The sequence below is a fragment of the Rosa chinensis genome, chromosome 4, assembly GCF_002994745.2.
Source record: "Rosa chinensis cultivar Old Blush chromosome 4, RchiOBHm-V2, whole genome shotgun sequence".
NCBI classification, from domain to species: Eukaryota; Viridiplantae; Streptophyta; class Magnoliopsida; order Rosales; family Rosaceae; genus Rosa; species Rosa chinensis.
Genome location: NC_037091.1, coordinates 52028261 through 52041870, shown reverse-complemented (window position 1 = coordinate 52041870; position 13610 = coordinate 52028261).

Sequence of the window (13610 nt, the reverse complement as noted above, 5' to 3'; positions counted from 1 at the left end):
GGTGGGTATAGTTTGTCTTTTGCCTCGAGTGTTTATGGCTTAGGGATAAAGAGTTTGGCTAAAGTCGGTTGTGCGAGACAAAATCATTAAGATTGCAATGCCTATGGAGACGACTTCACAGTTGCAATGGCATCTCGTGCTTGTAGGAACGACTAGACTAGCTCATTGTGTTGGGGCTCCAACTGGAAGAGTTAGAAGTCATCTTGTTCCCAAAGGCCCCTCCAATGTTCTTCCCTTGGATTTTGTTAGATGTCATGGTATCTGCTTGGTAATGGTCATGAGCAAAACATTCATGACTAGTTATCTTCATAGTATACAAGCTCTTCTAGTAAAGGTATGGATACCGGATACAAATGTACTTGCAAACCACACTGTAATTACACTGTATTTCCCAACTAACAAAACTAATCAATATGTCAACAACTTTAGAAACCAGTCTTAGGAGTGCAGGCTTGTTCGCATCCTAATATAGGATTGCAGTAGAACTTGAATCCTAATTGAAACCGCAGATCTTTAATGACGTTATGATTTATTCAATTTGCCAAACCATCTAAAGTAAAATCATCACACATAACACAAGATCTGTTGACACAGTAAAATCCCCCAAAGAGGTAAACAACTGCGGGCACTATGCCGGTGAACAATCCACTATATGAATATGAAAGTACATAATTAAAGATCTTACACAACTCATCTACTAGAACCAATCTAGTGGGCATTGGTGTCTCCTCGTCTTTGCTACTTCCAAATCAGCGACCTTGTTTTCCTTTATCAATCTTGAGATGGCACAACTCTCACCTCTGTTGTCAATCACCTCAAGGCACAAATCATGCATGAACTACCAACACACATGAAGCATAAAACCAGAAAACTTTTTTGACAGAAAAAAGCTTGGGATTTGATAATCCTTCAAAAGCTAAACAAGGAACAGCTTATGAAGGATTCTCACATGAAACTTTAGCTCAATGCTTTCTAAAGATAAAGGCAGAAAACTCTCAAGAAGGCAACGACCAAATATTCTGATATGTTCCACGCCTTGAACAAAGAAGCATATATATAGGAGAAGACGAGCTAGGGTTTCTGATGTACATGGGCTTCATGACTTCCTTTAAAAAACATGGATTAAAATAGAATCATCATTTAGAAAAGCCCATAAACCAATTTAAGAAAGTTTGTATGCTTTTGATTAAACCATCTTAAACAACACAGATCAGTACAATAGGATTGCAAAGAGGATCACATCCTATAATAGGATTCAAAGGCAAGTTCAGTCCTAACCACTTTACAAGCATGCACATGTATAAAAGACATACCTGATTGATGAGAGTTGTGCATGAAGCTTGAAGCATTCCATTCTTCTAAAGATCCAAGAGTAGAAAGTTATTACTTGAAAACATGACTCTTGGTTGTTGTGCTTAGGAAATGTCAATCAATTAAACATTGCACTAACAATCTCCCCCTTTGGCATTTCCTTGGCAAAACAACATATACATTTAACCATACACAATAGTTGATCCTATGCTACCATGACCCAAGAAGTATGAACTACCAAGTCTGCACACAAGAATCATAACACCCGTGAAGAACATGTATGGTTGAAGTGGTGTAAGCAAAATCATATGAAATATTAAGAACATTAAACTTCCAATCTCTCCCCCTTTTTGCCTAGAAAGGACAAAGGGACCAAAGCATATTGTGCATAAGATTTCACTCCCCCTAAATTCAATAATCATGTATTGGTAGCAGCGGAAACAAACATTAATCAGGGGGCTAGGAATAAAATGTCAAACTGATCCTGCAATAGAATTGAACCTTCAAACACTCTTGAATATCAGTATGACAACTTTCAAAAATCAAGAAGAATAGGGTATATGTTTGAACCAAGGTAACCTGCACTTTGTAGCAGACACAATTAAGAAGAACCAAGCAGAGATGATGCATGAGATAGACCATTACCACACACAGAGCAATCAAGCAGAGCTTTTCCAAGATAACATCAACATGAACACTTCTCAAGAGCATCAACCAGTAGATTTGAAAGAGAACAGGTCTCAGTAACTAAACACTATTTATTTCAAAACCAAATTGAGTTAGGGTACTAAAAGTGCTATGCTGAAAAGTGAACCCAGATCATCAGAGGCTTTAGAGAGAGTATCACAAAGAGGCACAATATATTTATAAATGGAGACATGATCTATGAGGGCGCATTGAGCGTTGAGCAACTGATATACATTTTTTTGTTGCGACCCCCTGCTTTCCTTTTATTTGTTTTTTTTATTTTTTTTATTTTTTTGTTTTTTTTAACAGAAAGATCATGAGTCAAACCATCCCCGTTTTGACCTGAAACACACTATCTTTATAAGGCAGGTGTCCCATCTACATTTGGAGATACCCTGACTTGCCTAGACCACCACCGTTTCGACCTGAAACACTCTAAATTTACAAGGCAGGTGTCCCATCTACATTTGGTGGTAGACTGGATGTCTCCTTAAAGAACAACCAGTGCCATTACAAGAGTGATAACTCAGTCTGCATACCCCACTCAACATCTTAGGTGTGCAAGTGCAAGAGACAAAGCAAGGCTTCAGTTGTTGTAAACACAAGAAGGGAAGGAAGGGAATATGGTTTAATTCTGGACCTTTAAACACTCAAAAAGCAAGAACAGATTACTACAGGAGAAGGCCAAGTGATGTGACTAAATCTCAGTTCATGAGTTGCTCTTGAGGTGATAATGTACTACAATGCACATGTTAGGATTGCAACAGAACACGCATCCTAAACTAGGATTGAAATAAACCTGGAATCCTAAATGCAGAAATTGCAACAAATATGCAGATGGTCAAGTAACTCGAAACTAAATGAGGACAACAGTAATCAAATCTATACTACATGCAAACACACAGTTGCTACAAGCACAAGTTAAAAACTGGGAACCAACTTAGATCACAAATTCTAATGAATCGCTTGAGATTGTCAATACATACTTAATCCAAGGGTATTGAAGTTGGCATGCATTCATTTAACATGAACTCAAGTGCAAGAGAACTTCTTTCAGCACAATTTAAAATACCACATGATATGTTCATATTATTAACCTTACCTGTCAACTTACCACAAGATAGATCAGATTAACCTGATTCACACATTCAGTAACACCATTATGAAATTTTCTAAGGCATTGAGTTGTTGATGCCATAGTTCCAGACTAATTTTTTTTTTTTGGTTTTAAACCTCAGCAACCTAGCTTTCTTTGGAAATTGAGCATCCAAACATTCATCCATTAATCCTGCAACTCAACACTCTCAAATAGAAATACCCGTGAGGCATGGTATGGTATGATATAAAATCAAAGCATACACTTCAGTTTTTTTTTTTTTTAATAAAGACTAAACAAAAACAAACCTAAAAAGAGAAAAGAACATCTTATAGAAAAATGCAAAAATAAACACGCAGCTACTAAGACCTTAGGATTGAAAAGAACATTCAGTCCTAACAAACTAGAACACACTAGCGATAAGAAAAACTAATTAAACAGAACAACACTACTCCCCCTATATATGTGCTTATGATGAAAAATCAAGCTATTGGCATCCAAGAATATATTTTTCACAAGCACATATTGGAAAAGTTCACTTACCTGTATGTGGAAGCCTAGAGAGATGAGGTTCTTTACGTATCCAAACTTGCTTCATCTTGGGCACAGGTGAGAATGGAACCGAAGCAAGTCTTGCTATCTTATTTACTTCTTTGAAAAGAAATTCCAGCTTTTCTTGAAGATATTCTTTCTTTTTGTTCATGAGTGTCTTCTTGTCATTTGAAGAATTCTTTCTTAGCTGATTGGACCTCGGTCTTATATGTCCTCGCTTTCTACAATGATGACACACAGGCACAAAATTTTTCAACATTGGTTTAGGTTCTTCACGCACAGGGAAAGTGGATTGTGACGAGGAATGATCAGAACCTTTTACAAACTTGGTGACATGCTCTCCTTTGGATGAACTTTCAACAACATATCCTAGGCCATGTTTATCTCCAAATTTTTTACCAATCATTAGAATACTTTCCAACTTTTCACAACTTGAAGAATCACACCCAGCCTTGGTTTTCATTTGCTCAAGCTCATATAACAGACAAGCCTTTTCAGTTTTTAGCTCCTCAATTTTGTCACATCTCTCTTGGTATTTTGTTGAAGGGACTGAAAGTCCTCCACAAGAGACTGTCTTACTACATCACCTGCCTCCAATTGGGATTGAAATCCAGCTTCAGTCCTACTAATATTAGTCTTCAAGTTCTCAACTTCATTACTCAACTCTAAATTTCTTTTCTTCAATTCCTTTGAAGCCTCAGACAACATGATATATTGTTGCATTACTTCCTCAAGATCAAATTCTTCAACTTCAGACTCATCACCAGTAGTAGTTAATCCTACCAAGGCCACCACTTCAGAATCACTGTCAAACACAGAGTCATCATCACTGTCACTCCAAGTAACATTCATTTCTTTATTCCGTTTATTCTTAGACTTCTTCAAGGTATTTGCACACTCAAATGCAATGTGACCAAACCCTTCACATGCAAAACACTTTGGAGCATTATTGGTTCTTTTTTCAGGTGCTCTTTCAAACCTTAAAACCTTGTTACCTGGCTTTTCTCTTACTCTTGTATTCTTGGAGCTTGAGTCAAACCTTGATTCACTTCTTTTGGATTTCCTATCCTTGAGAAATTTTCTGAATTTCCGTGTGACAAGATCAATTTCATCTTCATCAACATCCTCTTCATCTATTGACTCATCTTCAATGTCTTTCTTCACTTTAAGAGCTATGCTTTTGCTCTTCATTTCATCAGGGAGTTCCATCTCATATGTGGTTAAGTTTCCAATCAATTCTTGCAGATTATAGGTATTCAGGTCCTTCGACTCTTGAATGGCTATCTTCTTAGAATGACATTTCATAGGAAGAGACCTGAATATTTTCTTGACTATTCTATGCTGAGGTATGGGATCTCCTAAGTTAAAACAACCATTCACAACAACACTGAGCCTAGCATAGAAATCAGCAAACTTGTCAGCATCACCCATCTTCATATTTTGTTGGATAAGTTGTTGAAGCATGGATTCTCGGACAGCTGTAGTGCCTTCATGAGTAACTTGGAGAATATCCCATGCTTGCTTTGCAGAGTTACAATGAGAAATAATCTGAAATTTATCAGAGGATACAGCTGTGAAGATAGAGTTTAATGCTTTCTGATTATTTGTACTCTTGGTGTTCTCATATGTAGTCCATTCACTTATAGGCTTCTTAACTTTGGCTTCAACAGTAGAACTACCCTCTCCAGTCTCTTTTGTGTCTACCTTTTCAGTTTTAGTTGGATATTCCCAACCACTTTCGATAACAGCCCATACAGCTACATCCTTTGCCCACAAAAAAGCTTTCATCTTAGCCTTCCATGCTGCATAGTGTCATCAAGAAACGGAGGGTGACTCGTTGACCCAGCTACATGATCACTCATACCTTCCATTCTGTTTCCTTTAAGGATTTCACTAAGTCCGTCTAGTGACCCGCTCTGGTACCAATTGTAATTACAGAATGGATATATGTATCTCCCAACTAACAAAACTGATCAATATGTCAACAACTTTAGAAATCAGTCTTAGGAGTGCAGGCCTGTTCGCATCCTAATATAGGATTGCAGTAGAACTTGAATCCTAATTGAAACTGCAGGTCTTTAATGATGTTATGTTTAAGTAAATAGATTCGAGAGAGAATGTAGAGAGAATTGTGATCATATTATTGAGAATAGGAGCCCTATATATAGGGATTACAAAGTACTAGTTCTAATGTTACAAGGAATACCAATCCGTGTAGGATTGAGAAATCTAGAACCTTCTCTCCTATTGCTACTCCTAGTTTAATAAGGCACACTAAATTGATATTCCTTCAACACTCTCCCTTGTGCTGTTCAAGCTTGGTGGTGACACTTCATCCGTTACCTCGTTAAAAACCTTGCCAGGTAACAAAAACCCTGTGGGACAAAAATAATCCTGGTCGAAGGACAAAAAGAGCACAACACGTCTTTCACTCTTCGAGATCGAACATGTAGACATCATAACTCCCCCTGATTGCTACAATCATGGGAGTTCGGATAACTTTCTTAATCCGATGCTCTTCACATGTTTCTCGAAGGTGGATTTAGGTAACGACTTAGTGAATAAGTCCGCCACATTATCCTCTGATCGGATTTGATTCACTTCAATCTTTAGAAGTGATTGTTGTTGCTGATTATAAAAGAACTTAGGCGATATATGCTTGGTGTTGTCGCCCTTGATGAAACCTAACTTCATTTGTTCAATACAAGCTGCATTATCCTCATAAATGTGTGTAGGTTCATCTGTGGTAGACTTCAAACCACAACTTCCTTGAATATGTCTAATTACAGACCTTAACCATATACATTCACAAACGGCTTCATGTAGAGCAATAATCTCTGCATGATTCGAGGAAGTAGCAACAAGGGTCTGTTTCGTAGACCTCCAAGATATCGCAGTGCTTCCCATGGTAAAGACATAACCCGTTTGGGAGCGACTTTTGTGAGGGTCAGAAAGGTACCCTACATCAGCAAAACCCATCAAAACATTGTTGTCATTTTGATGGAGGGGAGTAGGGTGAGGCCGGCCACCCTTGGTGGTGGTGGCGGCGTTGGCGGAAATATGACCGGCCAAATTGTCATGGTGGACGGTGGCTCCATGGTTCCCAACCCTACATCCCTCAAAATCACGCCTCCTACGGTCGTGTGATTGTCGCCTTGAGCAATTACCTTCTTGGGCATTTCGATGGTATGGATTATGACGTCGATGGCGACTTTCTCTAGCCATAGGATGATGCTCTTGATGGCTATCTTGAAGCCTATCAATTTCTCTTTTCACAAGCTCGTTGCCATGTCTTTCAGCAGTGGCCATAGCTTCAATAAGCTGTTGAAAACTTGTGATCCGTCTAGCAAATACATGAGTCCAAAATAAATTAGAGGACCTCATAGCATGGACGGGAAAGGTATTGAGGGTTTTCTCAATCAATTGGTCTTCTGTGATTGTTTTTCCACAGAGACGCATCGTTGTTTTGATGGCTGGGCTTCCCAATAAAATTGCATGACAGTGTCAAATTCAGAGAAGAGAAGATCATTCCATTCTGCTTCTAAATTCGGAAGGATGGAGTCACGACCATTGCCATATCGCTTGCGAAGAGCTTGCCAAAGCTTTATGGCGTTATCCTCATTTATGAACTCAAACTGTAGGTCACTATCCATGTGACGTTTCATGAAGGCAAGTGCCTTGGAATTATCTTTCTCAGTTTGAGGGTCTGGAGCTGTTTCTATAGGACAAAGCTCTTGGATTGTATGCAACAAATCTTGGGCAGTAAGATGGGTCTCAATCTCAATGGCCCAGTCTAAATATCCTTTGCCTGCATAATCCAATAGAATAAAATCGAGTTTGTTCGTGTTTGACATCCTAAAAGATGAAACAAAAACAAGTTAGTTTCGGAGTCAATGCTTCCACGAAAACTAGTATAAATAGGATTTCTGAGCTATGCTACCAAGAAATCGATTTCCAAGAATAATTGGATTAGACCGAAACGATGATGTTTATATGGTCATAAATCGATGCTTACGGACGCTCTTAGTCTGAAGTCTTACGAACTCTCTTAGTTCGTTAATTGCGTGACGATTCCGCTTTTTCAAGGATCGAACCCACGTTATAAGAAAGGTGGGATGAAGAAGAAGGGAGGTTTTCAAGTCCCCGAAGAAAAGAAGGAGGAATTAAATTCGGAAAGCGGGAACTTTAATGTAAATACTTACTTGGTTAATTTGAAGCTTGAACTTGGAAGCTTGGGTTGATGTAGTGTTGAACTTGGAAGCTTGGATTATTTGTTGATCGATGGAGGCAGCTTTGGATGGCTCGGTGGTGATGGCAACAAGATATTTTGGTTGCTGCCAAGGGTTGCAGGGATGTAGGCCGAAAGCTGCTTCAATTCGGGAGTAGGATTGCAGAAGAAGTTCAATCCTAAGCTAGGATTGCAAAACAGATGGCTGAAACGGGGCTGTAGGTGCAGTAGGCTTGCGGCAAGGCAGCAGGCGCATGGATGCGCGGGCTGCAGCAAAGGAGCGCAAGGGAGCGTAGCGCGGGGCGCGCGAGGTGCAGGCTGCGGTGATGGTTTTGCTAGCTCGGGCTAGGTGCTGCGGTGGTGAAGAGGATTTTCAGGTTTTGGTTTTTGTTTTGTGGCTATAGTCGTGCTGATAACGTGTTTAAGTAAAATAGATTTGAGAGAGAATGTAGAGAGAATTGTGATCATATTATTGAGAATAGGAGCCCTATATATAGAGATTACAAAGTACTAGTTCTAATGTTACAAGGAATACCAATCCGTGTAGGATTGAGAAATCTAGAACCTTCTCTCCTATTGCTACTCCTAGTTTGATAAGGCACACTAAATCGATATTCCTTCAACATGTTATGATTTATTCAATTTGCCAAACCATCCAAAGTAAAATCATCACACATAACACAAGATCTGTTGATGCAGTAAAACCCTCCAAAGAGGTAAACAATTGCGGGCACTATGCCAGTGAACAATCCACTATATGAATATGAAAGTACATAAAGATCTTACACAACTCACCTACTAGAACCAATCTAGTGAGCAGCGGTGTCTCCTCGTCTTTGCTACTTCCAAATCAGCAACCTTGTTCTCCTTTATCAAGCTTTAGATGACACAACTCTCACCTCTGTTGTCAATCACCTCAAGGCACAAATCATGCATGAACTACCAACACACATGAAGCATAAAACTAGAAAACTTTTTTGACAGAAAAAAGCTTAGGATTTGATAATCCTTCAAAAGCTAAACAAGGAACAGCTTATGAAGGATTCTCACATGAAACTTTAGCTCAATGTTTTCTGAAGATAAAGGCAGAAAACTCTCAAGAAGGCAACGACCAAATATTCTGATATGTTCCACGCCTTGAACAAAGAAGCATATATATAGGAGAAGACGAGCTAGGGTTTCTGATGTACATGGGCTTCATGACTTCCTTAAAAAGCATGGATTAAAATATAATCATCATTTAGAAAAGCCCATAAACCAATTTAAGAAAGTTTGTATGCTTTTGATTAAACCATCTTAAACAACGCAGATCAGTACAATAGGATTGCAAAGAGGATCTCATCCTATAATAGGATTCAAAGGCAAGTTCAGTCCTAACCACTTTACAAGCATACACATGTATGCAAGACATACCTGATTGATGAGAGTTGTGCATGAAGCTTGAAGCATTCCATTCTTCTAAGGATCCAAGAGTAGAAAGTTATTACATGAAAACATGACTCTTGGTTGTTGTGTTTAGGAAATGTCAATCAATTAAACATTGCACTAACACACACGTATTAAATGGCAGTAAAGATTCAGCGAAACACATTTAGAACAAATCCGGTTGTTTTGCATCCGTAAAGGTTAGTATGGCATTTGAAATTTCGAATGATGGTCACAGTTGATAACAGACTGACAGAGTGGTACGCTAAAGGTTACACAAACACAACTAAAGTACTAAACAATAATAATTAATAATTAATCTAGCAGCTTCCGATTGATTTATCAACTCTGGAGTATTATAAAAACTTTCAAGAACACATAGCCGCATTATGAACGACTGAGTTGACAGTGGAATGAGTTGTTTTTCTAAACAAATTTGTAAAATGAATAAACAAACAACCAACCGACGTAGACAATAATTGAACTTCCCTGCACAGTTGATTGATATAGAACATTGGACTTATATAGGTCCAGAATTCTGTTGTATTCATTTCCAATGAAGGTCCTGGAATAATAAAAGGTTTAACTCGTTTATGTGCTGCGGTTTTATGTTCAGTGCATTTAAATAGCAGCCACATACAAATAATGATTGACAATCATGATGTTCTGTTCTTAAAAAAGAAACGATTGATGATAAAAAAAATTCTAATCTTATTTCGTAAGCTGATTAGTTTCATTTTGACTTGTAATGGAAAGCTTTGTTGTTTCTGAGCAGTTGATCTTCATTATTGCAAATTGGTAATAATAGTACTAAGGCTAGGAAAGAAAACAAACTTAGGAGTATACATTACGTCCCCGGGGGCTCCATAAGCTTGATGCACTCAGTGGCGGACCCAGAATTTTAATCTTCTAAGGGTGAGACTTTGTTTTTTTGGCTAATGACGGATGTGTATGAATGTGAGTGTTGCTATTGGAACCTCCAAATATGCTCACTTGACCTCACTCTATTATGAATTATTCAATGACATATATAACCTACTATAAAATGACTATTAAGGACAATAATTATACTAACAAAATATTACATTGATTTTCTATAGACTTTCCAATTCAATAATATTAGATTGCACTCTTTATTATTTTACTGATCTATTTTAATTTTCCAATTTCACTACATACTAATTAAAACATTCATATATATATATATATATATATATATTTAATAGGAGTTAAAACTATGATTATGTGACATAAAAATATATAATATACATGTTGAACGTGCATCAAAACAAAACAAATCATATTATGACCTAAATCTAAGTCTATCCATTATATTTACAAAAAAAAACAAAAAATGAGCTAGCAATTTTTAAAAACAAATATTTAAATAATTAATCATGAAGTACATAAAATAAACATTAAGAAAAAATGATTAATCTTCATATTTTTTTGCAGAGCTAAAACAGAAAAAAAAAAAAAAAACCACAAAATTCTTGTTGATTAGAAATTAATTTTTAAAACTTAATACCTTGTGTTTAATTATTGTTATTGAGAAAAAAAAATTATGTTGTCTGATTAAGGAATAGATATGTAATTAAGATTTATAGGGTAATTAATTCATTGAATTAACTAAGTTTTTTATTTTAAAGATAATAGTTTGTTTGTAAATTATTTGAGTGAGGTTATTTAAGGAAATTCAATGAGGTTTAGTGAGTAAATTTAGTATTAGAAAATTTGATAGGAGGTGTAAAAAGCATAGGAGGTCAAGTGAGTAAATTTAGAGGTTTCAATAGAAAAACTCGAATACATATAGAAAAATGAGAGTTCTGTGTTCATAACAGATGTGAACGTAGTTATAATCTATAATTTATATAGAATAAGATTGTGGTTAATTATGACCAATTAATGTATCAAAGCCAGACTGATTTCTTTAAGTGGGGGCTGACCTTGATATTTTATTAAACTTTTTCATAACATGGCAAGTAATTATGTATGTAATTATGGGGGCAGACTAATTCTATTTATGTAATTATGTATGCAAACGTTTGGTGAGTGATGGCGGCAGTCCCTGTTGGGCATTACGTAGGTCCGCGGATGCACTAGTCCATTCACTATAAATCAAAGTTTCAAACTTATTTTTTTTTGGGATAGATTTTTCATCTGAATAACTTACGAAATTTATACAAGTTCATTTTGATCAAGCATGCATGTGGGGATTTATAGTTTGGAAAATTCTATAATGTGTTAACGTATGACATGCATACAATTGCCTTAAAAGTGGTAAAATGAGTCCTCAAAATAGTAATATTAGTCCTCAAAGTGGTAACATGAGTCCTTAAAGTGGTAAATTTTCTTAGTTACCACATGAGTCCTCAAAATAGTAATATTAGTCCTCAAAGTGGTAACATGAGTCCTTAAAGTGATAAATTTTCTTAATTTACCATATGAGTCCTCAAAATAGTAATATTAGTCCTCAAAGTGGTAACATGGGTCCCTAAAGTGGTAAAAATAGTTTATGTATGAGAAATGTTAACATACCATAGCTTTATCCTTATAGTTTTAGTGATTAACAACATTAAACGAGAAGCTTAATCAGTTCGTAAGTTGAGATGAAAGGAAAATGTCACTGCTGATATTTACTGCCATGATTGAAGTTTTACTGTTTTTTTGACCCTTGAGGAAAAGTTGTACTGCTTCATCAAAAACCAAAAAAAAAAAAAAATGTTGTGAAGTGAATCTGATGGCCCGCAGAGTCAACTTTACACATCATTTTGCTCTTTTGTTTTGGGCAATTTACTCATCATAGAGCCAAGCCAATACTAGGCATCTTCTTTTGGCAATTGTCATAGACACAACAAGGAAGAAAAACAGGAACACAAAGTCCTTTTTGAATTTACAGCCTTGTATTTTGGTTAATGACAGCTACCAAATAGCCAAATTTACAATCTCATCAAACACAGAAACTAAATTCGAATTGAATTCTGGTTGTTCCATTAGAATTGCATTTTTATATCAATAGTACTCTGCCAGTGAGCTGTTGTGGTATAAAACCAACACCACAGAGGTCATGACTTCGAATCTCATTAACATGTGGAGATGAGTAGGGTGAAGATAAAAATAGTAATTGTTACTTTGGTATTTATCGAGCTCAATGAATAATGGATGAGCGAACCGATCAGTTAGGTCTGGAGCTAATACAAATGAGCCTGCAAAATGAAGGGCACATTCAAAGGATTTGGTGTGTACCAGTCAAGGACCCTTCGATGTTTAGGTTAGATGAGTGACAATTTTCACAAAGTAAGTGTGTCTAAGCTAAGATGGTGTTTGGTCTTTCACGAACGTGAATTTCTTACATTTAAGAGACATACAAGCCGGAGATATTCGCTATGATTCAGATGTGCACGCGTGTCCCTGTGGAATTCAGGAGATACTCCTGAAAGCCAGTCATAGGCAGGACTAGTAATTCGTTGTCCGATGTATTCAGGGAATGCCCAATACCATTTTGCAAGATGTAGGACTTGTACGTCTGCTTTTAGCATGGTAGGTGTGACTAGGTCTTTCATCTAGATGAAGTACTCTATCGAGGCTTGGCTTGTATTTATTGATAGATTTGCCAACTAGGACAATGAACTCTCCAATGTGAGTGAGCTATACCACACAAAATGGTTCGTGGATACTGAATTCATGTGGTCCGGTAGTAATGAAAATAATAATTTCAACCTTATTCACAAGTGATCATATTAGACTTGATGCATGTGTGAAGAACAAAATGTACCAAAGAATTGGGTACACGGCGTGTAACTTCACGTACCGTTAAGATTGGACGGTTTTGAGTGATAAATAACTGACTCCACATATAAACGGTTGTGATTACATGTTTATTGTATGTGAACTTAGCGGTGTGCAAAACACAGTACAAACCGGCCAAACCGGTCAAAACCGACCGGTAAATATGGTTTGGTTAAGGTTTTTTAACTTTAAAAATTGAAAGCCGATTCAATATCAAACCAAACCATTTATGAATTTGGTTGGTTTGGTTTCTCTTTTGCTTAAACCGGGGAACCCGAACCGACCTGTATGTTTGAAATATAATAAGAAAAAATGTTATATATATATTTATTTGTCCAGTCGTTGTAAGTAAGTTCTAAATATTCAATTATAACTTTATTCTCAAATAATATACTACCATATCGCTACGATTTATTTGATCCTCTCATATCACATATCTCAATCTCTCATTCTCTAACCTTTAATACTACCATATTAAGCTAGTATTTATACCTAAGCCATCAAATAATTCAATCATTTTGA